Here is a 25,524-nt window from a genome sequence, read left to right as displayed (position 1 = left end):
GGCTGGGAAGGGCCTGGGGGGAAAGGGCCTGGGGGTGCCGGTGGGCAGCCGGCTGGGCAGGAGCCAGCACCGTGCCCAGGTGGCCAGGAGGGCCAGCAGCATCCCGGCTTGTGTCAGCAACAGCGTGGCCAGCGGGACCAGGGCAGTGACTGTCCCCCTGCACTGGGCACTGGTGAGGCCGCCCCTGGAATCCTGTGTTCAGGTTTGGGCCCCTCGCTGCAGGAGGGACACTGAGGGGCTGGAGCGTGTCCAGAGACGGGCAGCGGGGCTGGGGAAGGGGCTGGGGCACAAGTGTTGTGAGGGGCGGCTGAGGGAGCCGGGGAGTTCAGCCTGGAGACAAGGAGGCTCAGAGGAGACAGTCTCACTCTCTGCAGCTACCTGAAAGGAGGTTGTACCTGAAAGTGAGGTGGATGTTGGTCTGTTCTCCCAAGTTACAAGCACTAGGACAAGAGGAAACGGCCTCAAGCTATGCCAGGGCAGGTTTAGGTTGGATATTAGGAAAAATGTCTTCACTGAAAGGGTTGCGAAGCATTGAAAGAGGCTGCCCAGGGAGGCAGTGGAGTCCCCGTTGGATCACCACCCTGGAGGTATTTAAAAGACTTGTAGATGCGGTGCTTAGGGACATGGTTTAGTGACGGACTTGGTGGTACTGGATTAACGGTTGGACTTTAGGATCTCAACAGTCTTTTCCAACCTAAATAATTCTATGATTCCTCTTAGAGTGCAGAATGGTCATACAAAGTGATTGCTTCCTCAGAAATGTTAGTGCTGGTCCTTATATTTGATGAGACCAGTGATCATTAATTAGATGATCACAATTTTCTTATAGGGACAGACCTATTCTAGAAGTCTGGAGACATCACCTGAAGTCTAAGTACATCACTTTTTGAACCTTGCACTTGGCAATACTGCTGTCTTTACTATCACCTCCATTCTCTATCTTCTTTCTTTCCTGTAAACAAAAGCTGAACTGTAAGTAAATTATTTAAGTGAACATTAGAAATTCTGCTTTGGTGACAGAAAATTGAGTTGAGTGGGATTAACTGAAATATAAAAAAAAACCCACATAAAATATGGGCTCAATCTCATGTTTTGTATGCTGAGTTGCATCTTAAGAATAGAAATTTGTCAGAACCATGGCTGTTACCAAACAAGAAAAGTTTGAGGTGTTTCAATATTTTTCAGCTTAGTTTTAGACAAAATGAGAAGCCTGTGTTCTATGGAAACATTATCTGTAGGACAACTTGCCCTAAGAAAGTGATCTGAATATTTCATAGACACCCATTTGCCCCAAACCAGTTTTAAATTCTACACATTTCAGGAACCTGCTGTAGTTTTTATATGTATTTTGGCCCAAGAGTCTATATCATAATCTTTTTATTACATCTAGGAAGAAAAAAACATGAACAAAGTGAGCTTTTGTTTACATGTGGCTATTTTCAGTCTTGCAACAGGGTCCCCCAGTATAGTTATGTCAAATTAACAGATATCATTGTTGTGTAAGAATGACTTCACTGCTTTGCTGACAGTACTATCCTGACATGAATAGAGATGTTCTCTATCCTCTTGCATACAATCCAGTCTCTTCAGCAGATGTAGATAAAAGTGTCTGAAATGAAGAATTTTTTGTTATCTTCATAAATGGCTAAATTAGGAACTGACCTTCCTGATTCTCGTCTGAACTTCTTTACAGCAAGGATCATGAATTTCATCCAGTAACATCTTCTTCAGATCTTTCCCAAGCCTTTACAACAGTTAGCAGAAGTCCAGATGTTCAGATAAGTAACAAAGCCTCCCTTGGCTTTAAATTAAATTAAACTAAATTAAAATTACATAATTTGCTTTTCATCTAGCAATACGAGGTATAAGCCATTGTTTCAGGAGCTCCTGTACAGTATGGAGAGAAGTTATATATTAATGTAAGTTTTAGAACTGATGTATTAAGCAAAAATCTAGAATGTTCAAAGTTAAGAATAGAAAGATGCTGATATTTTGAAAAAAAAAAATTATATTTCCAGACTATTGTGATAAAATTAAATGAAATTAAAGTGAGCATAGAAGGCAGATGACTGAATTATGTTTATCTTGAGCAATGCTATGAAATGTTTCCCTAAAACTAAGCTAAACCTCACCAGAAGACCTAGACATCAGAGTTGCTGGCCAATGTAATTGTAGCAAAAATCCCAAACCCTTTGCTTTAGGTGTAGCTAATAGAGGAATATTTTACTTTATCCAAGTCCTTTGATTTGTATCTGTGATATATCCAAGTGTGAAAAATGCAATTTAGTTAAATTTATTAACTTCAGGATCACACAAGCTTTCGCTGTGCCACCATGCTTCTGTCATGTCATGTTCCCTTCCCTCTGGTCATTGCGATACGAACACAAGAATATGCTGCAGAAAATGAAAGAGTCCATTGTCTCAAAATGTTGGTGCCCATACAAAGCCTGACATGGGAACATAAGTTAACTGCTAGTGGCTCCCAAACAGCCATGGATTTGTAAGTTAAGCACTTGTTAACCAGAGTACATGTGAAATAAGAAATACAGATGTAAATGATAGTATATTTTGTTACCAGTTCTTGCTCTTTATTTTTTATTCCCTTAAATTTTGCTGAAGGCATAGAAAAGAAGTCTGGTGCATAATTTAATTGAGACTACCTTGCAATAATTAAGTCATTGAATGTGAGAGAGATAAATGTTTAAAAACCCTGATATTTTTTCTTGATAATTTTCTCAATGTAGCTGTCAAGAGGACTACTTGGGTACTTGTATTTCAGTTGATATAAATTGCATCTCCTGTTCAGTTTCATCCCCCAAACAGCCCAGAAAATCAGTACTCCAAATGCACAGTATGATAAATTGTAGGGGTTAGGCAGTAGAAACAGCAAAGATTCTGAAAACTTCAGTAAAAGAAAGGCAATGATAATGCACTGCAAAGTACGGAATTCATTGAATTGGGTAGGAGGAAGAGGGGTAACAGTTCTTAGCTAAATTCAAAAAAAATATTTTCTTGTGGGAATTGGCATTTTATTTATAAACTTCTGAAGTCCTTTTTTCTATATAATTTATCCTGCTAGTCAAATTTCTGAATTCATCAGGTTAGATATACTGACCTGCTCACAAATAATTTTCTTAATGAAGTTATCTTAAAAGGAGAGGAGTAAATCTCTTGTTTCTGTAAAGCTATGATGTTTCAAACAACTTGAAAAGATACTTCTGACATAGCATAAATTTGGGAAAGACACATAATCCCTTGATAAACTTTCAAAGTTTAAAACTACTTGAGCAATTAATACATCCTCTTATTATGAGTGAATCACAGTTTCAAAGATTTCATAATTATTCATGAGAATAGATATGCAGAAAGAATAAGCTGATTAATCATTGCTACTTTGGAGAAAAAGAAATCTAAAATTAATACGTAATCTGTTTAGGTTTTCTTGCTTCTGCTTTAATGAAAAGAAGGCCAGTATAATTTTGCCATCTGAGGAATGAGCCATCAATGTAACCGGCATTCTATCTGAATGATTTCTGGATGTGTCTGAAAGAGAATGATTGTTACTGATATCATTGATTTTTATAAAAGTACACTAGTTGTCTTGGCAGATTCCAAGCCATTTTGGGCAATGAACCCAAAGGCTCCCATCAGAGACTAAAGGATGTTGTGTATGGGTACAAGTGCCGCTCAGCGACAGCCAGAATGCTGGTGTGTTATCAACACTGTTTTAGTCACAAATCCAGAACATAGCACCACACAGGATACTATGAAGAAAATTAACTCCATCTGAGCCAGACCCAATACAGTAGATTTTTGTATGATTTTTAGTGGATTTTAGTAGATTTTCATACTGTGAGGTGAGAGCCTCACTTTACTTTTGATCTTTAACGCTATGAAAGAAAGAGACTTCTGGGAGTAAGACGCCATGATTTTGGGAACTGATCTTCTTCAACATTCAGGTTGTGTTTGGTCCTTGCTTTGTGTCAGTCTCATATGAATGGTCACAAGGTACTAAGTTACTTCTTTATATGTGAAAGTAGGATATTGAACTTCAGGTCTCAATTCTTGAAAATGAGTGAAACTTTGAACAGATTATTCTTAGAGAAAGGGCTGGAAATGCTTGGAGGAGAGTCCTGCATGACTAAACTACAGAGCATACATCCTGTGTCCATGTAGCATCAACTAGCTGACTTGAGTAACTTTCTATAGGCTGCCTAACCTCACCTGAAGAGAATCAAGAGTGTGTGTAAACTACAGAGCATATGTCCTGTGTCCATGTAGCATCAACTAGCTGGCTTGAGTAACTTTCTATAGGCTGGCTAACCTCACCCTGAAGAGAATCAAGAGTGTGTGTCTGGTTTGTTCCACTGTCTCTCTTGTCAGATCAGAAACTTGCAACGAGGAGATTGTTATGAACAAGAGGCTGGAGGCCCTAAACCATCTCCGCTACTTCTGTGATCATAATCTGAAAATATTGTTGTGCATGCCAGCTTCACAACTGGCTAATGCAAAATAGAAATTAAAGTGCAGATATGTTGCCAAACAGAATGGTGCATTGTCATGAAAGAGAGGACATTTAATTTCAGAAAAATGGCAAAAACCTGGGCCTTCTGGTTTCACTGTTCTAGAAACAGACATAAGCTCAGGAAATGCTATCCATTGAAACTGGTTGGAAAATAACTTCTTTCAAGTTGGTACACGGTGACTTGGAAAAGAAATCCTAAATATATGCAAATAATTAGCAAGAATATTGTGGTCAGAAGCTGTTTATTTTTCTATACCCACCGCTATTCCATATACATTTCTGTAAAGTTTTTGGCTCGTCTAATGTGACAATCACCATAGTAAAGATATACTATCGTGTTTCTGTAATAATCTGGATGGTAGATCATAAACTGCAGCTTTTGATGAAGTTATATAGCTGATCTGCATCTGTAGGTACTGTAGGAATGCAATCAGGTTGATTCACTTGGTGTTCACAGTACAAAGTAAAAATTTCAGTGATTGCTTTTAGAACATTCCAAGGTTGTCTTCAATTGTTATTTTTCATCAGCAAGGTACAGTGTAAGCAAGTACTGCATTGAAGATCGCTTACGTACATAGTTTGCACTGACACTGGAGCGTAAAGGTACTGTTAACCAGAGACCTTTTATCTAAAAGTTTTTCTTTTAGATAAAAGCTGTTGTTCATGAGATTAAAATAACCAAAAGTTAATATAAAAAACAACAACTTTTGTTCAGACTATGATTATCTTTTATTTCATTTCTGGCTTGCACAAAAAACTAGTATAAGGCTTAGTAGTTCAATGTATTTATGAAGTCCAGAAAGAGTCTTCAGGAAATGAGTTTTTCCTTTTCTTAGCAGAGAAGCCATAAATGGTTAACTTGCTTCCCCCAAACAAAAGAGTCTTTTAGGAATGACCCAGATCTTTTGCTTCAGAATGTAATAAAAAGGATTTTTCTTTTTTGGACAGGAATCTCCCTGTTTAAAGTCCCATCTCTCCAGCAGCAGAACCACCGAGATTATGGAAGCCCATGTGCTTCCTGGAGAAGAAGTTGTCCTCAGGCAATTTGCAGAGCCAAGAGAGCTTTATTCCCAGCAAGCACTGTCAATAATGGATTTTGATGCTGCTTTGGGGATATTCTCAATAGAGAGTTCCTTCCAGATTTTGGGAGATTTTTCTCGATTTAGTATTTGTTTGGTTGATTCAAAAAAGACCATTCTGCATTTCAGTTCCTGCTCAAAGGAGAGTTTTGTGTGTTTTTATCCACAGCGGAACCCAGCCTTCATAAGACAAACAGTTTGATGAGGTACTTCATCGTTATTGTTATTTAGCTCACTAGATACTGGAGTATTTGTTGAACTAACCAATTTATTGTAAACTAGATCATATCACTATTATTTAAGAAAGCATTTTTATCAGCATGAGTTTGATCTACTGTTTACCACTGTTGCAAAGTAGCTGAATTTCAGGTAAGTTGCTGTGCAAAATTTAACTTCTACAGTACTAACTTAGGCTTCAATACTTAACCTGCCACTTCTGCTCAGACTGTTTTTTTGTATTCTCATGTCTTCATATGCCTTCTCATTTCTTTGGCTAACTAAAATTATAATGTACGCAGTAGAAGTTAGCAATTGACATTCAAAATGTAAATCTTTCCCTTCTCCAAGCATTTTCCCTTACCTCTACATAATTTCCTAGCACAAAACTTTTAATATCTTTTTGCTGTTAGTCCCCTTCTAGCACTGAGTATTCGTTCCTTCCCTAAGGAAAAATCCTGTCCTTTGTCACCCTTGAAGGCTCTGAGCCCCATATACCTGTTGTTTATTTTGTGGACAGGAATGCACATAGCTGGAAGCTACAGGAAAATCTGTGCTGAACACAACTCCATGGTGGCTTTGTGCAAAATCAGCCTGCAAACTGTGCTTTAGTGAGATATGGTGGCGGGCTTGTGATTACTTTCTTTGGGAGAAAGCACAGAGGATTAACGTTCAGAATAGCAAAGAAGTGTTTGGAAGAGGAATGTGCACATTTTGGGAAATGTAAGTAGCCAGTCAGTGGTAAGAAAACTTGGATACCTCCTCAAAAGCACAGCCCATAAATGTACCTCCCTAAGGAAGCAGTTTTCAAGAGTCAGCATGAAAAAAGAGTAGGGCAGTAGGGGAAGCCCAGACTACAAAATACTCAAGATTGAGGTAGAAGTCTTAAATTATTTATTTTTGTTACTTAACAGAATTTACCAAAGGCAAAGAGCTGCAAGCTGTACCTGTTGTTATAAACCTGGACAGATGACTAGATAGGTACTGATCATTCACTGGGTTTCTCTTCAACCCCTCCCAAAAAGTAGTCGGCAGTGTTCAAACACAAGAGATACAATGGCTCATACCCTCATGTTCCTTTACTTTTCATTTTCTAAGGATGCAGTTTTGTAGTGTGAAGCTAATCTCTGTGCAGAGCAGTTAAACCAGTGACTCTGGGACGCCAGCTGTGACACCTACTAAGAATGCTCTCGCAGACTTCATAGCTCTTGTCACTGACATGGTGGCACAGCCCCCTTCTGTATTTCAATGAACTGGTCTTGCTGTGGGGGTGAAGAGGATGGTGTTCATGAGCTGAGTGCCTCATGCCTGGCAGGTGTTCAGGCAGGCTCAAGAGGAAGGACCCCTTTGCCTGGGCCTGATGGCTGCCTCGACCTGAAACTGCACAAGTATGTCCTGCAGATCAGGTATTTGGCAGTTCAAAGAGTGGTTCATGGAGTAGGGAAACATGCAGGGGACTGAGGATGCTGCTGGAGCATCTGTTTGCTTTTGGTGCCTTGTGCACCAGCCAGGGTTGATGCATATCTTGATGTTGTATTCACTAACAGGGAAGAACCTGTTGTGGAGGTTAATCAGTGGTAGCCTTGGCTGTATTGACCATGACATAGTGGAGTCAAAGATCCTGAGGGGCATGGGGAAGGAGAGTAGCACAGTACCAGTCCGGGATTTCAGGAGAACAGACTTTAGCTAATTCAGGGACCTGGTAAGTGGGATCCCGTGGGAGGCATCTCTGAAGGACAAAGGAGTTAGGGAAAGGTGGCAGACCTCTAAAGGCAGCTTCCTTCAAGCTCAATAGTGGTTCCATCCTGATACTCAGGCAAACATTAGATTTATCAGGAGACCTGTGTGACTAAACAGCAGTACAAGGGATGTAGGAAGGTGCTACAGTGGAGGGTTACAAACCTTGCCTATATAGGAATGTAAGGTTGATGCCAGGAAAACAGAGGATGTGTAATGCTTGATAAGCCTGGTTGTCTTCTAGGTAAAAATGACTGGCTTCGTGAATGAGGGGAGAGCAGTGAATGCCATTTATCTTGACTTTACCAAAGCTTTTGATACTGTATCTGCAAGATGTTTCTATGTGTGTTAGGATATTATGGTTCTGGATGGGTGGACACCAGATGGATAAAAAACAGGGTGACTGGACTCAGATTGTGGTGGTTAATGGCTTGTGCTCTACCTGGCAGTGTAGTACTGAATGGGTCTGTACTATTACCCGTGCTAAAAATCCCTGTCAGTGAATGGAGGAGTTGGTGGAGGGCACACTCATGAAGTCTGCATGTAGCACTGCACTGGGGCCAGCAGTTGATATGATCATGGACAGGGCTATCATCCAGAAGGACCTTGACAACCTAGAAGAATAGACCAACACTAATGTCATGAAATTTAACAAGGACAGATGCAAAAGTCCTCTGTCTGGGAAGAAAGGGCCCTTGCAGTGGTGCATCTTGAGGACTGCCATGCTGGAGAGCTGCTGTGTGCAAAAGGTGCTGGGGTTCTCGTGGACAGTGAGCTGAATGTGAGCCTGCAGCATGCACTGGCTGCAGAAGGCCAACAACCTCCTGAGCTGTATAAGCAGGAGCATGGCCAGTAACTGGAGGGAAAGGATTATCCCCTTTTGCACGGTGCTCGTTAGAAGCACACATCTAGCATACTGCATCCAGTTTTGGGCTGTCCAATATAAAAGAGGCATGTAAAATGGGGGTGAGTTCAGGAAGATACCACTGAGACAGTTGAGGACTGGAGTGTCTGCCCTATGAAGACAGGCTGAGGGATGGGGACTTCTCAGCTCAGAAAGATATGGCTTTGAGGGTGCTTAACAGCAGCCCTCAGGTACCCACGGAGTGATTGTCAAGAAGGTAGAGTCACGATCTTCACTGTGGGAGGTTGAGAGACAATATGCATGATGTCTACTACCTCGAATTTGTTGATTTTTTTTCTGAGGCTGTCAGAAAAAAATCCTGTCTTTCATAAAAAAAAATTCTCATCACACTTCTTCCAATATTTTTACGTTTTGCTGATGTTTTTGTCATAGAAATTTTGAAATATTTAGTCAAGGTTTAACTATCAACATCCTTTCCATTTATAGGAGGGAAAAAAACTTATGAACAAGCTACTCTATACCCTGGTTTTAGCTGCTTTGCTGGTGCAGATCTGAGTCTTGAGCATTTTTCTTGCCTGTGATTGCAGCTTTTAAGCTGCTCCCTGACCCTTGATGGTATGTGTACTTTCATGTTATTATTCTTTTGAAAACTGGGGCCAATGGGTGGCTGGGTAAATGGTAGATCAGCTTGGATGCTGCAGTACCATCCCAGATTCTGCCTGGCATAGGCCTGGCATGCTGGGCAAAGCTCTCACCAGATGCCGTGTTAATTTAGCTTTTATTAGTAAATTTCAGCATGCATCTGGCTGAATATCTTGTACCAATACTTACCATATGCTGCTCTCCGTATCATAGAGTACAGTTGTTATCAGGATGAATATTCCATCTTTTTGCTGGAAAAGTAGTGGTTTGTTTTTAATGTTGAAAAAACTCAAAGAATCCTTTGTATAAAAGATGATGTTATCTGATGGTTTTGCTTAGTCCTTGAATGTTACAAACCTTGGTTGTTTTTTTTTTCTATTTAATTTATGGTAGAAAAAGACAGTAAAAAGACACAGAGGAGCAATAACTGTACCCTCTGATGGACTTTAATAACTTCAAATAAACTGACAATATGGACCAGAATATTTTACAGAATGGTGTAGATGTTCATGAATGTAGATAGTTTTATATTTATATATAGATTTATATTTATATATAGCTTGATGCATCTATATAAATATTTCATATTGGGGACTCTATATCATCTTGGTTATGAGACAAAAATAGGAATTTAATTAATACTTGTGCTTTATTTGGTATCATAATGCCACTGCCATAATCACCACAGCTTCTCAGATTATTACCTAGTTTAGGTATTGAAACTTAAGTTTTAACTTTAAGTTATTTAAGTTTTTTAATATTTCATAAAATATAGCAACAAAAAGAAGACTTGACAGAATATAAGGAAATTATTTGCCCAACCAATTTTCTGTAGTGAATAAGGTGGTCTTGGAAGTACATATACCTTAACGAACCCTGTGAGAAGGTAGTAGTTGCCACACACAAAGTTCATAAATCAGATGTGAATAAAACTGCTTTACCTTCAAGTATCCAAAAATGTCCAGACAAGTTGGTTATTTTGGTTAGTCTTGTGGAATAATTGCTCTGAGGACACCCGAATGTCCCTTTAAAAAAATGTGTGACACACTATAAATTCTGGGTAGCGACTAGAACTGGTAGCGTTTCTTAGGGTGAAAACTTGAAAGCAGATTTCTTTAAAAATGATGACTTCTATGAATGTGGAAACAAAGCAGTTGGTTCAGTGTTTTTTTTCTTTCACCTTCTCCCATGTTTTTTATTTTTCAATGGGAGGAGAAAAAGAGGAAAGATGCTTGCATGTGCATTTAAGTGTATAAGAGTGAGGGGAGAGGGTGTTTTCAGAGCAAGTTTTGAGTTTTTTTTACCATTACTGCAAAAAGAAGTGCTTTAAAACTTTTTTTTTTTTTTTTTTTTTTTTTTTTGGTAAGGAAGTACAAGCACTTTCATTTTTAAATAACTGAGCGTCCTTTCATTTTCAATCAATACCTACCTTGCTCTTACAGTACTTACACCTCAGAGATGGAAAGGCTCGTGAAAAAATTCATGAAAAGAATAGAAGTCCTGGTTTATGTAAGCTGAAAAAGGTGCACCTCTGCAGAGAACTGCAAGGAAGGCTTATTTCATGCTGTGCAGCTAAACTAACAAGGGAAAGTGTTCCTCCTGGTAATGAGCACAAACACCAACACATGCTGTGTGACTACTGAATGACTTGAAAAATCCTTTTGCTTCAAATGCAATGCAGGGCCTTGGCTGAAGTCACTGGGATGGCACGGATGTATGAGTGAGGAGCCTGCACATGACATCCCTTGCCCCATACATGGTATTCACCCTTCTGCAGAGATCAGTCTCTTTTGACCTAAGCAGTGGCCGATTTTCTGTGGAAATGTAAAGGGAAAACTTGGTAATGCTTTCCCCTGCCTCCCCTCTGCCCTGTTCCCCTTGGTGAGGAAAGAGTGCATAAGGAATGGAGTTTGAAGGGCTGGAAAATGGGAAAGTGAGTCTGATTTGTCCCAGACTGGACTTCTCTTGACTCAGTGTTCTGGACTGTGTCACGGAGGTGAAATCACCGAGGACAACTTGGATAGCATGCTTAGATGTGATCCTTTTAATGCCCTAGAACCTTTAGCTTAAAACATTGTTAGGAGTTCCACTTTACTTCCAAAAAATAACTAATTTGAAAAATAGGCCATTACTTGTTGTCCAAACTGTAATGAACAGTGTTCACCATTCTGTTTGGAAACCTCTGTAAAAAGACAAAAAAAGTAGATCTAAAAAAAAAAAAGTTTTTAAAATGCAAATTGCTTAATAGAAGAATATTTTAATTTAATCTAAAGGTGAAGCTCCGACATACAGTGGGGGATTTGGATTCAAGACATATTGCTGTATATTCACTCACTGCCTCAGGAGACACTTTTGTTGTGACAAATTTGGGAGTGCTCCAATAACTCCTGCCTAGCCTCCTTGCATTCACTGCCTGCTGTTTAAGAATGTGCATAGGAAGGTATCACTGCTGCTAACAGGAAGCCTATGGAGGGATAACCAGTACAAGAAGTTGTAGGGATGGCATGCTAAGACATTCAGCTCCACAGTCCCAAAAGGTGAGGACTCAGCTCCCAGCATGGGGAGCGGTCAGGCCGCTGCCAATTCTCCCGGTCTATGAGCGAGTACCAGGAGTGTTGCTCAATATCCCACCACTTACTGCATGGGTGTGAATAATTTGTGCTGCAACTTTAGGAGAGCCCTTCTTGCCCCCACCTCTCCCTCCATTTGATGTTTTAGGAAGTACTGTTCTTGTCTTCTCATCTTCATTACACAAGCAACTGAAACAAGTGGACCTATATAGAAGGTATATATGCATAGGATTTCAGTGTACAAATTTTGATTTATAAGAACAGTGGGTTCACATTCTTTAATAGCCTTTTCCAGACTTCTACTGACTTGTCCATCTAATGAAAAAAAAATATTCAGACCGATCCCTTTTCTAATAAAATTTAGAGATTATGTCTTTTTAAAAAATGTTGTTTCAAGATGTTGTCTTTAAGATGCTCTAGAGTATCACTTTTAAAATGGAGTTGATGTTTGAAAGTTGTTTTTTTTAAATGCACTGGACTTCTTATGCAACTATTTTGAATATTGCAGTATGAATTGTGCCAAAGAACTGTAATAGGTGACCAAATGTCCATCAGATTTTTCTGTAATTATCACCATTATATTTGAGCATTGGAAGGAGGGTAGGCTCAGATGCTTTGGAGGCCTTTTCCAATACTGTTTTTTAGAATCTGACGGCTTATCATGATGTCATGCCTGAGCTAAATAGCACAGCTTTTCTGCAGTTCATGTGTCCATTCATTCAGGACTCTGAGGTGGATTTTCTGATGGTTTTTTCTTTCTTGTGTGACACTTCTGAGATGAACAATTTGTATGGAATACTTTAATATTCCTGAGGCTGAAAGCCAGCCCTAGTCTTTCCATGTGCATCTAGTATTATGTTTCTTTTTTATAATCCATTAATACAAGTACCAGAAGATAGAAGCAGAGACAGTGTGAGCCATGCTGAAAAGAAAATAATAATAATTTTAAAAAAGACCAACTTAAGGAGGCAGATATTTTTGAAGTGTAATGTCCGAATGAACAATTATGTTCATAAAAAATTGTGTGTCTTTGCTTTCACTAATTACCATGTAAACTGATCTGCCTTTTTCACTACTTGGGTCAGAAAATGCACACCATGCATAGAATTGTAAGACTTTTAGGTACAGATACACACCTGTATAAATATGTACACCTGTGTCCTGTCTCCTCTAAAGGGGGGGTGTTTTGCTGTATCTGAATCTCTGTTATGTATAATTGTATATGGATATGTACAAACAAATCACAACACACTTCAGGAAAGAAATGAGCAGTGAAATTATGTAACTGTTCTCATTCACTATTTGCTATGCTAAGTACTTTTCATTTCAGTTTTTTTAACTGGAGTGAAATATAATCTACAATAATACCATACAGTTTAAACTTCAGAAATATCGTACTTGCTTTGAACAAGAAGGTCTCATTTTATAACAGTATTTTAATATAGTCTTCTCTTGCTTTGACTTGTATGATCTGGTTTAATGGGTCTGAATTTTAACATTGCACAAGTATTTTATATAACAATAGAGCCCTAACTGGGAAAAGTTTGCTGGGCTTTAGATTGTATTAGTAATAACTGCAGAGATCTTACCAGCTCTTTTGCTACCTGTAACATGAAACAAGGATATAAATAAATTATTTAACTACAATTTCTTATATGTTTTCCAGGCAAATCTGAAATAGAAATATTACCCATGGCCAGACTCACTACCTTTTTGTCATGTCAGAATTCTCTGGTAAGTAGATTTTTTTAAAAAGTAGTCAATTTTTCTGTTATTGCCTTCTAAAGCATTTGGGAGTCCAACAACCAAATAAATGCAGGGGAGGCTCACTTAGGGTAGGTGATGTTCCACAAGCCAACTTTGTAACTGGAAGCAGGTTACTGTCACTTGGCTGTATGGCTTTTGCGCTCACATTTGGATCTTGCTGTTGCTCTGGGGAGACATATTGCATCAAAGTAGTTTCACATGAATTGCTAACTCTAGGCCTAATTTTACACGCAATTAATGATTAAGATGCGGTTTTTGTTCTACTTCCTGACAGGCTGTTTTCTGTCTTTAATCTCTAGGCATACAACTGTATCTATTCCTGCTAGAGGATGAGTTGTTTTCTGCATTGAAACTTTTTGATTTCATATCAGGTGAGACTAGGAAGGAGTGTGCCTGTGAGCTACTCCGGCCAAAGCTGTTATGGAGAAGTAAGTAACCTTTCCTTTAAATAACAGCTGCTGTGTGTGCCATTCTGTCTCTGAGAGTCAAGCAGAAATTCCATACTGGAACCAAGAGACTTAACGAAAGGTTAATGAATGTTAGAATTTTCCTGTGAAAAGTTCTGGTCCTGGGAAACTGGCAGTTTCTAAGAGAAGGTTGTGATATTGAAAATTTCTCAGTAAAACGCCCTTCACTGATACTTTTAGACATACAACCCATGCTTATTTTGCAGCTGGTCCATGATCAGGTTTTTTTAATGCATCTGAAATTTTGGTAATTTTTCTTATTACATGTAATTTAACAGAAGAGTCGTATAAGTGCTTCTGGTCTACGTTTAAGTGTCAGATATTTTGAGACTACATGAATTTGTTCTATGTTTAGATGAAGGAGAAGCAAGAGGCAAGATTGTACTGTTTTCCCAAAGTCAGAGATAAAAATTCCCCATCATTAATTAAAATCCATTTTTTATATCATTGTTACTCAGGTCTGTCCACCAATTTTTCTCTCTGTTTCAATTGCTGTGTTTCTTCCTTGTATTTCTTTTCTATATACCGTTACCCACTCACCCTTTTGTTTTTTCACATGCTTCTTGTTGTAGATGGGAAAGCTGCAGGATCCACAACTTACACATAGTCTTTGCAACTCTCTTAATCACTTGGCATAGCAGTGAGAGAGACCTGTTTCCATGGCGTGTGATGTGTATCTCCATGAACAGGAAAGAAAGAGATGATACTCTTTTCACGGATGAGTAGGTCAACTTCCTAATATGCTAGCTTGGGATCCCCAAGAGGCACCCAAATGGAATTTTTTATTTCACCTGTGTTTCTTTCATAGAAAAGGTATCTTATACTCTTTACAGACAACATTATGTGGTAATATTTAGATTTGTAAGAAGTTAACTTCAACTTTTGAAAAAGCAGATAGAACAAAGCCAGGAGACATTGGGAAATGGTGTTATTCAGGTGAACAGAGCTCAGCATTATGCCAGAAATGGGGAGGAGTAAAAAAATAATTCACAAAAGAAAGTTACATGAGTCTCCTCTTTGTGTTGACAGACTGAATGAATGGGGGTTGCATCTCACTTGATTAACTTATACTGATGTGAATGAAAACCAAGTCTCTAAATCTACTTAAAACTGTAGTGTTTCTGGCATGTGTGAAACTGCACAACATTTTAATTAAGCTATCCACAGAATGTCAATAAAAAAGTGTCTTTGAACAGGTAATAGCTATCCAAAATAAAAAAAAGAACAATCCTGGGGACACTACAAAGAACATTAGCACAGAAAGAGAAAATTTTAAGTCAATTGTAAGTCTGAACTTTCAGTAGATATAAACTGGAATATGTCCCTGTGAATTCTGAAACAGGTGAGTGAGATTGGCTGGCATATTTAGGTTGTTTACAGTGGCTCATGATGGTCTATTAATATCAACAGATGATCTGACATTGGCTTCCCTGGGGCCAGGATTTCAGCTCTGATATATTTGTTGGGAGTTGGAGAACATAAATTAGGAATAAGGCAAGCTAGAATATATCTCCATTTAGAAGGATAAGTTATTTTTTATATAGATTTTTCAGTCTGGCAACTACGTACTATCAAGTCTGAAATGGGTGTCCCATATCAACCTGTACTTTGGGAAGACATTCTATGAAATCCACTGTATCAGAAGAGGCAAAAATCAAAAATTCTCCTGAGATCTGTATAGGCGCCTATTCTTATTTGTGGAATATGAGGACTGATGCTAATGAATGTGTGCTGTGGATTTATCCATTCAGTAGTATAAAAAAACCCCTACACGTTGTGTTTACTAGCATCTCATAGGAAAAATACTGGCTGTTCCTCCCAAGCAGTTATGTGTCCTCTTTAGGTTTGGGTTCAGTGAGAACAGCAACCAAATCTGTTACTACACTGTTTCTTTAATAGATCTTAAAATGCTTTAAAAAAAGAGATTGATAATATTTTTCCAGGTGGGAAAGCTGAGACAGAGTCCAGTGAAATGATTTCTAAATGACATTCAGATGGCAAACAAGAGCTGGAAATTTAGGCTTGGTGGTGTACACCATGGATCTGACAATTATCCCCAGGTAGAAGTTACCTTTCTATGTTAGAAAGACAATTAACCGTATCTTTAATGTTAGAAATTATCTTTCTGACAAAACATTTGTTTCTGTCAGTTTGGTTTTTGGCTTTGAGGGTTTTGTATGTTTGGTTTTTTTGGTCAGTGTCTTCTAGTACCTTGTAAATGTTGACAGATTCTTAACTTTGCAGGTTCTATGAGAATATGAATTTCTCTATTTCTTATTTTGCAGAGAGCAACAGATCTTGAAAAGCACCTAGGTGCTTAATTCCCAGAAAATTGACTAAAAGATTTAACTAAGCTTCCACAGTAAGGCTGTGTCTAAGCCAGCCATTGAATCTGGCTCTCCCGAGCCCAGTACAGTGCCCTGGGGCCAAACAGAGATGCAACATGGTGTGACATGTTATATCTTCACTATACAACATTGTGAAAGGGAGGATCAGAATAATTTCTTAGTTCATGCTTGACTAGAATTCATGCAGCTGGCATTTCTTATTGGTAATTCAAAGCAACCTACACTCACAATTAAAAAGCTTTTTTGTGAATTGTAAGCAAAGACTTTTCAGCCTGCACTTTGGGGTTCCCTGGTCTGAGCTGTCCTTTGAGCCCCTGTGTAACTGCAGAGCATAAGAATAATCGAGTAATTTTGGCCTTTACACAACCTATAGTGAGGTGTTATTTAAAGATTAGTATAATATCATTGTTTACTTTTTACTGAATAATCAAGTAAACATCTCTTTCTTAATCCCTTGAGGCTTCAGAGGTCAGGCTTCTGCTTTTTGGCCTCAGGTTCTATGGCTAAGAGGACACAATTCACATGTAGTCCTTTAAGGAAAAACAGATTTTCCTGTGGTTCTTTTTGTTTTCTTTTTTTTTGTGAGGTTGTTTTTTTTTTTCCCCTAAGTCTCAGGGACTGATTCATCTCTATCATAATTTTTTACAGTGCTTTCAGTCCAAACCTTTTGCAAAGTTAACCCCTCTTACTTTACTGTGAGAGCTGAATTGGCTTCAAACTTCATAAATGATCTGAAAATAAATACAAAATCTCATTTTGTTCTTTTAATGCTTCTGAAGAATTCCTTAAGTAAGCTTAAGGCATTACTTTTTTAAACAGGCCTCCTCCACTTAGTGTTTCTGAGGCAGCCCACAGTGTGTTGTAGAATGGTAGCTGTTACCTCAAATCAAATGCTGTCTTACATTTACCACTTGATAGAGTTTTCCATAACAAAGACAGCAGACTAAAGCCTGTTACAGTAAGCCATACTTTATTTCAAATCAAATGCTAATCCATCTGAGGACATAAATACAGCCACTGAACCCCCAAACTTCAAATTTCAGTCACTATTGTTTCACGTAAGGCACACATTTCATTTGAAGTGAACTATCATGAAACTATCATAATGCAATTAGCAGCTGTCGTGTGGGAAACCTATGAGGTCAGACAAACAAGGCAACCAGATGGTGCTCACAGTTCTGCATATTCAATCAACATTTTTTCATACTGTATCATAAACTTTCTTCTCTGGTGCAAAGGGCCCCACGACTTAATCTTGACAAGTTTATGTGTTAGTTTGCACTGTCAGGAGCTAATGTTGTATCTCATATGCACTATTATTAAACAAATTCAAAATATGAAATACCTACTCAAATGTAAAGTGCAAGAAATAAAATCACAAGGTTGGATTTCTCTCTGGCTATGTGAAACAAAGGCAAGGATTGAATTGTGGGCTTTCACAATGGAGGGATTTTACCAGTGAAATGCCACAAGGATCTGAGGTGGGATCTGTATCATGCAATAATCTTGGTAGCATAAATTACATAATTTCAGGTAAGGTTACATAATTTCTGGATAACAGCACATTGCCTAGGGTACAAACAGTTGCAAAACAGTCTCAAAAAGCTCAATAGAGTGAATGAGAAATTTCAGTTTGTCCTGGTTTTGGCTAGGATAGTTCTGGGTTTTTTTCAGTAGCTTGTGCAGTGCTGTGTTTTGGATTTAGTATGAGAATAATGTTGATAGCACACTGATGTTTTTAGCTGTTGCTGGGTAATGTTGATACTAAGTCAAGGACTCTTCAGTTTCTCAGTCCCTGCCAGCGAGAGGGCTGGAGGGGCACAAGAAACTGGGAGGGGACACAGCCAGGACGGCTGACCTGAACTGGCCAAAGGGGTATTCCATACCACAGAACATCATGCTGAGTATATAAACTGAGCGGAGTTGGCCAGGGCCTGCTGACCACTTCTTGGGGACTGTCTGGGCATCAGTCAGTGGATGGTGAGCAATTGCGTTGTGCATCACTTGTTTTTTTCCCCTTCCTTTTAGAATTTATTCTTTCCTATTATGTCTCCTTTTCATTGTTGTTGTTATTATTATCATTATTATTATTATAATCATCATCATAATATTTTACTTTATTTTAATTACTGAATTGTTCTTATCTCAGCCCTCGAGTTTTACCTTTTTCCCAATTCTCCTCCCCATCCCGCTGGGGGTGGTGGGGAGTGAGCAAGTGGCTGCATGGTACTTAGTTGCCAGCTAGAGTTAAGCCACAACATGGTTGAAATTTAAAGATGGCAAATGACCAGGAGGTTGGGTGGAACATCTTGGGAGTCGCTGTGGGTTGCTCTCTGAGGACATCAACTTGATGTGCAGCAGCAGTCTAAAAAGCACACGGGAATTACCTGGAAAGGATAGAATGCAAAACAGAAGATAGCAGTATCATGCTGTGAATTCATAATGCTTTCATAGCTTGAGTGCTGAATGAATTTTTGGGCATCCTTTCTCAAAAAAAGACACAGTAGAACTATGTGAGGCACAGAAAATTTTAAGAAGGATGGTCAGAAATAGTGAAAAAACCTTCCACATCAGGTAAGCTGGACTGAATAAGACACAGCCTTCAGAGGGGTTAAGTGCAGAAGGAGCATGATACAGGTTTATGTAATTTTGTACCATGTGAAGAAAATCAATAAGGAATTATTTATTTATATGCTTGTAGCACAGAAGCTTAGAGATAACAAAGAGCAGAAGGTTTAGAAGGGAAAGAAGCACTTTTTTACACAATACAGAAATGAAGATCTTCTGTTCAGTAATTTCCCAGTTTATATGCGTCAAAATTACAAAAGAGTGAATAAATAGATGTGTCAGCAGGGAGGATGGCTCAAAAAGTACCTAAACTGTGAGTGCCATATCTTGGGGGGAAGGAGGCAAATGCAGAAGAATCCCAGTGCATCTCCAGTTTGTAACATTGTTTTCCTAGAATTTCTGCTATTGTGCACTTTCAGAGGTAGGGTACAAGGTTGGGTTTTAGTCTGGGGGCTCAGACTAATGCTTTCATGTAGACAAGTCATTGAGGCTCCCAAAATCAAATCTCTTTGCCTGAAGTTCCTCAGTAAACTTCAAATCCACACTGTAAAAGATATGTAAATACTTACGGGGTTTAAACACAAAGTTTTTTTCTTATATGTCTTTCACACTGCGATCTCAGGGCTAGGAGATGGGTTCTGTTACCTCTTGCACTGCCCAGGGAGTAGGGTTTTACTGGGGGACAGTGACAATTCTAACACAGCTCTCTAACTTGCCATCAGCTGCCTTTACTGTAAAAACAGTTCCATTAGTTGGTCTTGCTGTATCCTTGAAAAATCCCTCTTAAAAAAAAAAAAAAAAAAAAAGCTTTCGAAGAGAAGGAGATCTAGCACACATAACATTAGAAAATCCATAAAATTGTTCTTGGTTTTTTTGGGTTTTTTTAAACCTTATCTATTAATGTAGTGTTCAGGAATTATACTAGCTTGCCAGTTAAATAGCTTTCTTCAGGCTTATCGAAAAGTTTATGATGAGTTTTATGATTGACATTACTTGTGTGTATGGTTACATATTCTCAGTAAATTATCTAAACTGTGGGCACAGATTCTCAAACCAGTGTACCCGGAAATACTTCCTTCATCTTTAGGAAGTGAATTTGCAAAACTGGCCCACAAGGGTCCTGCAACATTTGGCCCTATATTCTTCCATCTCCAGAATAACTGAAGGGAAATGGAATTTCAAAAAGGCTTTATCTGTTTGGTATGATTTTGGATTAGATTGAGATTACAGAAGCTTTTATGGATTTGTTTTTACACCGGTAGGTTAATATCTGAATTTCGTTTCTGAAATTCATTTGTTGGATTATTGTAAAACAAATTCTGACAGGGAATAGCCATATCTCATACAAAAACCTGAAAATATTCTTTGCTCTTGAGATTTCAGCCTGTTTTATCATGCCATGTTAACACTGTTTTGTAGAACATAAGGCCAGGCTAACCACCAGGCTTGGTGGAAACCCCTCCAGTCATCCTGGGTAAATGACTAATGCACCCATCTTCTTATGTTTATCACATACCTACTTTACATGCGCACGTCAGGCATTTAAATATATTTCTTTTTTTTTGCATTTTATAATTAAAACTTCATTGGCCAAGAGGAGGGTAAGGAGGGGTCCATTACTCTTTACCCTAATACTTAAATACTTACAAGAATAGGAGGGACAACCACGGATAGGACGTCTTGATGCCTTGACTCATTTCCATGATTGTCAGTCCAATGACAAGTTATTGGAGGTTTTGAACATGAAGACCTTTTGGATTTAAGTATATGAACTGGGAGCTCTTTGTACATACAGGCAAACTATCACTGGAATTCCACTACTAGGTGGAGTGTTAATTTAGTTCAAGGATAAATCACAGTTCTCGGGAGATAAATCAGAACTCTATAGACTACTGTGGAAGAGCTCTTAGTAAACAGTCCTGGAGAGCTGATTTCTGGAAACAGCTGAGTTCCCTTTCATATCCAGTCTGTACCTATGATATCCTATCATGACTGTGTTGCCAAATGAATATGTATTCCAAGCTAGATGGAGATAAAATCTTTTGACAGAAAAGAGAGGAAACCCCCCTGTCAATTGATTACTGTACCTGCAGCTATGAAAAAAAAAATAATATATATATATATATATATGTATATGGGTGGTGGTGGTGGTGTGCATTTCTTTGATTTAAATCAGTTAAAAAGGACTTACATAAGCAATAATTTTTTAAAATTGTATAACTGCAGATATGATGTTATGGTAAAGGTACTATGCAGAGTATTAAGCTAGCTCTGAATGTCTGCATGATCCTTCTCACAGCATCTATAAATCATTTGCAAGGCAGCTGGCAATTATGAAGGTCTATTGATAAGCCATAGAATGGCAGGAGGGAATAAAAGGGAATATAAAGAATAAAATTAGCAAAGATAGTTTTATTTGAAAATATGCTTGTTTGCAAACATTTTTTGTTTTATTTTTGTCCTCTTATCTCCCTTAGAAATGTAAACCATGCAAAAGCACAGAGACTTCCTGCTGCCAAAATTTATCTTTTTTGACAGTAACTGCTGCTTACCTGAAGAATTAGAGGGAACATGGTTTTCTTCTGAAGTAGTGCACCATGTTGTGCATTCAAATTTTTACTCTTCCTGATGTGATTTGATGATACTGTTACAAAGCTAAACTGTTGACTAAGGCTGTGAAGTAAATTGAGTGGACTATAATTCCTGAAAGTGGAAAAAAAAATAAAAAAATCATGAGCTGTTCTGTGCAGTTAGAATAGTATAATCACAGTAAGGGAGAATTTAAACTTGACAAGTTTATGAAAACCTGTTTAAAATTCTTAACATAATTTAATTTCTATGATCTATCTGTAATGACATTGCCAAAGTCCAAATAATATGATGCAACACACTAATGGTGTTTTGGGGTGATCTTTGTAGCATTTGAGATTTGTAATAATAGTAACACTACCTTTCTTCAAAGAATACTTTATAAGAAAATCTATTTCAGGAGATGATAATCTTATTTATTTATAAATAATAAAGGTGTCAGAGGGAGGAGAATATACTCTGATCAACCATTACAATACACATGCCAAACCCATGGTAAGAACGAGATACACATTCTATTGGACCTTATTTCTTAATAATAAACTTTTGTGTGCTTCTGATTTCCTGAAGTAATTTATGCGATATCATCAGACAGTAATAATTTTTATTGTCATAATGGTTTTATGTGCCTATATTAAAGAACCCAGAGGTGTGTACAAGGAAGCACCTAAAATAATCTGTGCTCTGTGGGGCACACTTGGTAGAAGAGAAATGTTCTGACTGAAGGGAAGGAAGTTTTGTGTATGTATTATGTAAACTCATCTTCATTTAAGATGTTTCACAAACTTCCAGTGAAATATATGAAGTAGAAGGCTTACCTGAGCAAGCAAAGGCTTTGAAAGTAGTTGTCCCTGCAAACTGCTGCAAACTGAGACTTGAATATCCAAGATTTCTACCAGCCTCATTGGAAAGTCAGTGTACGGTAACTGACTGCTTCACTAGCTCATGAGTTGGTTTGGCAGAATGAAGTTCCAGCTTAGTTTAATACCTCTTTAGTCTACTGCTGAGAATGTACAGCAGTGTCTAAATTCAACGCATGAGTAATTCCGATCCTGGCTGGAGTTCGAATGTCATCTATGCAGTCACTGCATGCTGTTGGAACAGCAGGTGGAGTCTACAAAGCCTGTTTCAAAAAGTACTACAGGGAACACTGGAAGGAACTTGACTGTCTCTTCCAAACCCACAGAAACTTTAAAGATTTTTGGGATTTTATTTACAGAGAGGACAATTAGATACCAGTTTAAAAAACAAAAATTCCGAAGAGTTAGGTCTTACATGAATGTATTATTATCAAAACCTAAGGTTTTCTGACTTGTCCATTTTTTTTTTGTTGTTGTCTCAATTTCAGAATGGAAATAAGAAAAGCAATGTCAGTAAGATAAATGCTCACAATTACTTTGGTCTTAATCATATTGCTCCATGACCATGATGGATCCTGGAAGAGAACACACTTCTCTCTTTTTTGACCTTATTATTATTATTTCTCTTCTTATGACCTTAGCAGGGGCCATTTACTAGATTACTGTCACTTGCAGACAAATAGGTGAAGTGTAAAGTCAGTATAAGATGGTGCTGCAGGAGGCTACTGTTTGCCCTATTGCAGAAATCAGTCTGTTCATTTGCATTATACATTGAAATCAGTGAGATTTCAAGGTCTGAATCTGAACCTGATTTTGAGACTTAAACCATCTACAAAGAAGCAGATCTAATACCCATAACTAAGGCAGTATTTACTAGTTTTCTATTTTGCTTTTTCTAGGTCTTATATTATTTGTGTTCAGTTTCTGAAAAGTTAAACCTGAATTGTCCTTCAGATTTGTTTGAATGTAATCTTGTCACTCACTTGGCTGACTCAATAATTTATTGATTAGTTGTTAACTTGACATGCTTCTTTCTATTGTTTATAGCAGAAACTAGTTATTTCCTAAATTTCTCTGTTGTTGCTGTTAGTCTAAGTTTAACATCTTTTGGGCAAGCCTATCTCACTGGAGTGTCCAAGTGCAGCCAGCTATGGTCCTGGCACTACCGGCAGGGTCTTACATTGACAATCAGCTGAAGTCTTGACTACTGCTGCTATTATAAAAAAAACGTGTGGGAGAAACTGCAGTATCAAGTTTTAAATTTGAGAGTTATTATAGATTTAGAAGAAACAATACAGGCAGAAACTGGAATATGGCCATTTCAGTATTTTTTCTTACAGATTGTGAGCAAAGAATGGAATGGAGCATTAAAAAAGAAATCCAGGGGAAAAAAAAAAATTACTTACTGACTGGTGGCTGAATTAGAACAAATCCCTTAGAATGACGTCACTTTTATTTGAGAACAGTAACTGCTGGAAAAATCATTGACCTGTTTCAATGTTTTGGTGTAAAAAAACCCAAAACTAACAGTTTTAATAGTAGAATCTTCCACTGATACCTACTTCATAAAAGAAGAAGTCTTTTATCTGTCTAGTAGTTCTTAAATTATTAAAGTGAAAGACATCTGCCTGGACTGAAGTTAGATTCTTTTAGAACTAAGTATCTGTATATATACCGTAATTAGTTTTCAATCCTTTATTTACAAGTAGAACAAATCTATTTAAATAAGTCTTACAAGATTTCTCATATTAAGCTCTTATTACATCTGTGAAGGATCAGTGATTTGTTAAAATATAGACTGAAGTCAACAAAACAGAACCTGTATAAGACTGCTAGGGAAGAGAATCAGCTCCCCTCCAAACAGTGCACCAAAATTGATTCTGTCTTTAAAGGTGTCATAATAAATTTGTATTTTCCCTTTCAAAATGACATTTCAACATTTAATTTATTCCCATTATTCCTAAATGCATAGCCAAGTGCAGAATTTCTAGAAGGGCTTGTGCTGTCCTTGTTCTGATCACATAGATCCTTTGAGGAAAAGGCTTGCTTGGAAATTGTGCAATGGCCATAGAAAAGGAATATTTTTAACAGTTTAAAAATAGATCAGATGCTGCACTCCATGCAACCAACTGTTCTCACTTTCCAAGTGATGGAATGTCCACCCACACCTCTCTTGGAAAGAAGAATTGTTAATTCAAAAAGAGTCCGTGTTTCAAGCTGTAGGCTGTACTGACAATTTGGCAGTGCCCACACCACCAGACCTTGTTCTTACACCTAAAGCCACTTGGAAGTTTCAAAATGGAGTGCTGCTGTTGAGGTATGTCCTTCAACACTTCTGGTTTGTATTTGTGCCATTACTGTGACTACTTTTTATAAAATACCTGTCACTTGTTGACCAGCAGGAGCTTACTCTCTCTTATTTTTTCCCACCCCCCTAACAAACAGTTGTAGCAAACATAATACATGTTCTACTTGCCATCACCGGGATATAAAGAGAATTGCTAACTCTGAATTCATAAATATCGAGCAGTCTCCATTTGGCAGCTTTGCCATTGCTGTATAATTGCAATGAGAATGTAGGTCCCAATTACACTTAAGATTTATCAGATTATATTTAGGGCATGAATTGCAGCCTTTAATGAGATGGGATAATGGGTGGTAATCAGGTTAGGAGAGGACTGAAATGGCTTTAAGAGAAACTTTGAACTATCCAGTGTGAAGCTCTGTTAACTAGAAGCTACTGCAACTGTGCTTAATAGCACATTTGGTGCCATTAGGGCCCTGCTGCTGCCCTTTGATACCATTCCTGACACGGTCCTTCGTCTCATTTGTCTTCTCAAGCAGGAAACTGCAAGGGCAATTTCAAAGCCATCTTCTTAGTGTCCAGTAGTCCTTAAGTGTGGGGACTACCCTAACAAGCCTTACACTTTCCATATGTCATTCTAGCTGCCTAACCTAGCTAACACAGGTTGAGCTTCTCACTTCAGATTCTCATAGGCCATTTCTGGTGTAGGTGTGACACACCACACCAAGTTGATACATGCTCCTATCCTCTGTCATCCTGGAATAGTATCTTTATTCTTCACTCTGGATAAAGTGTTTAAATGAAGATCTGTTTGTGCCTGCAGAATTACCCCATTCCTGTTCCCCGAGAACCCTGCACAGCAAAGGCGTTATGCTAAAATGATAACATTTCCTCTTTTAACACGCCCGTGTTTATGGGAAATACCTGTCATTTGCTGTGTGAACTGCGCTGGCATCGGTAACTTCAATAGACACGTCTGCATGGAC

At 38.2% G+C, this 25,524-nt stretch overlaps 1 long non-coding RNA gene across 6 annotated transcripts in view; it reads left to right on the top strand.

Annotated features, from left to right (window-relative positions):
• Nucleotides 1–1,697: 1,697 nt before the first annotated feature.
• The window catches only part of LOC121083379, a 56,361-nt gene continuing 32,534 nt past the window's right edge, over nucleotides 1,698–25,524 (top strand). For 3 of the 6 annotated variants that reach the window (XR_005826342.1, XR_005826335.1, XR_005826332.1), the window contains exons 1-6: nucleotides 1,698–5,810; nucleotides 8,909–9,037; nucleotides 10,507–10,823; nucleotides 13,301–13,368; nucleotides 13,701–13,829; nucleotides 14,441–14,681. This is a non-coding gene — a long non-coding RNA (uncharacterized LOC121083379). The remainder of the gene's footprint in view (nucleotides 5,811–8,908; nucleotides 9,038–10,506; nucleotides 10,824–13,300; nucleotides 13,369–13,700; nucleotides 13,830–14,440; nucleotides 14,682–25,524) is intronic. The other 3 variants (XR_005826337.1, XR_005826334.1, XR_005826341.1) reach the window with 3 other exon arrangements.

Source organism: Falco naumanni, chromosome 1, assembly GCF_017639655.2.
Source record: "Falco naumanni isolate bFalNau1 chromosome 1, bFalNau1.pat, whole genome shotgun sequence".
Lineage (NCBI taxonomy): Eukaryota > Metazoa > Chordata > Aves > Falconiformes > Falconidae > Falco > Falco naumanni.
This window is presented reverse-complemented; position numbering and strand designations above follow the sequence as displayed.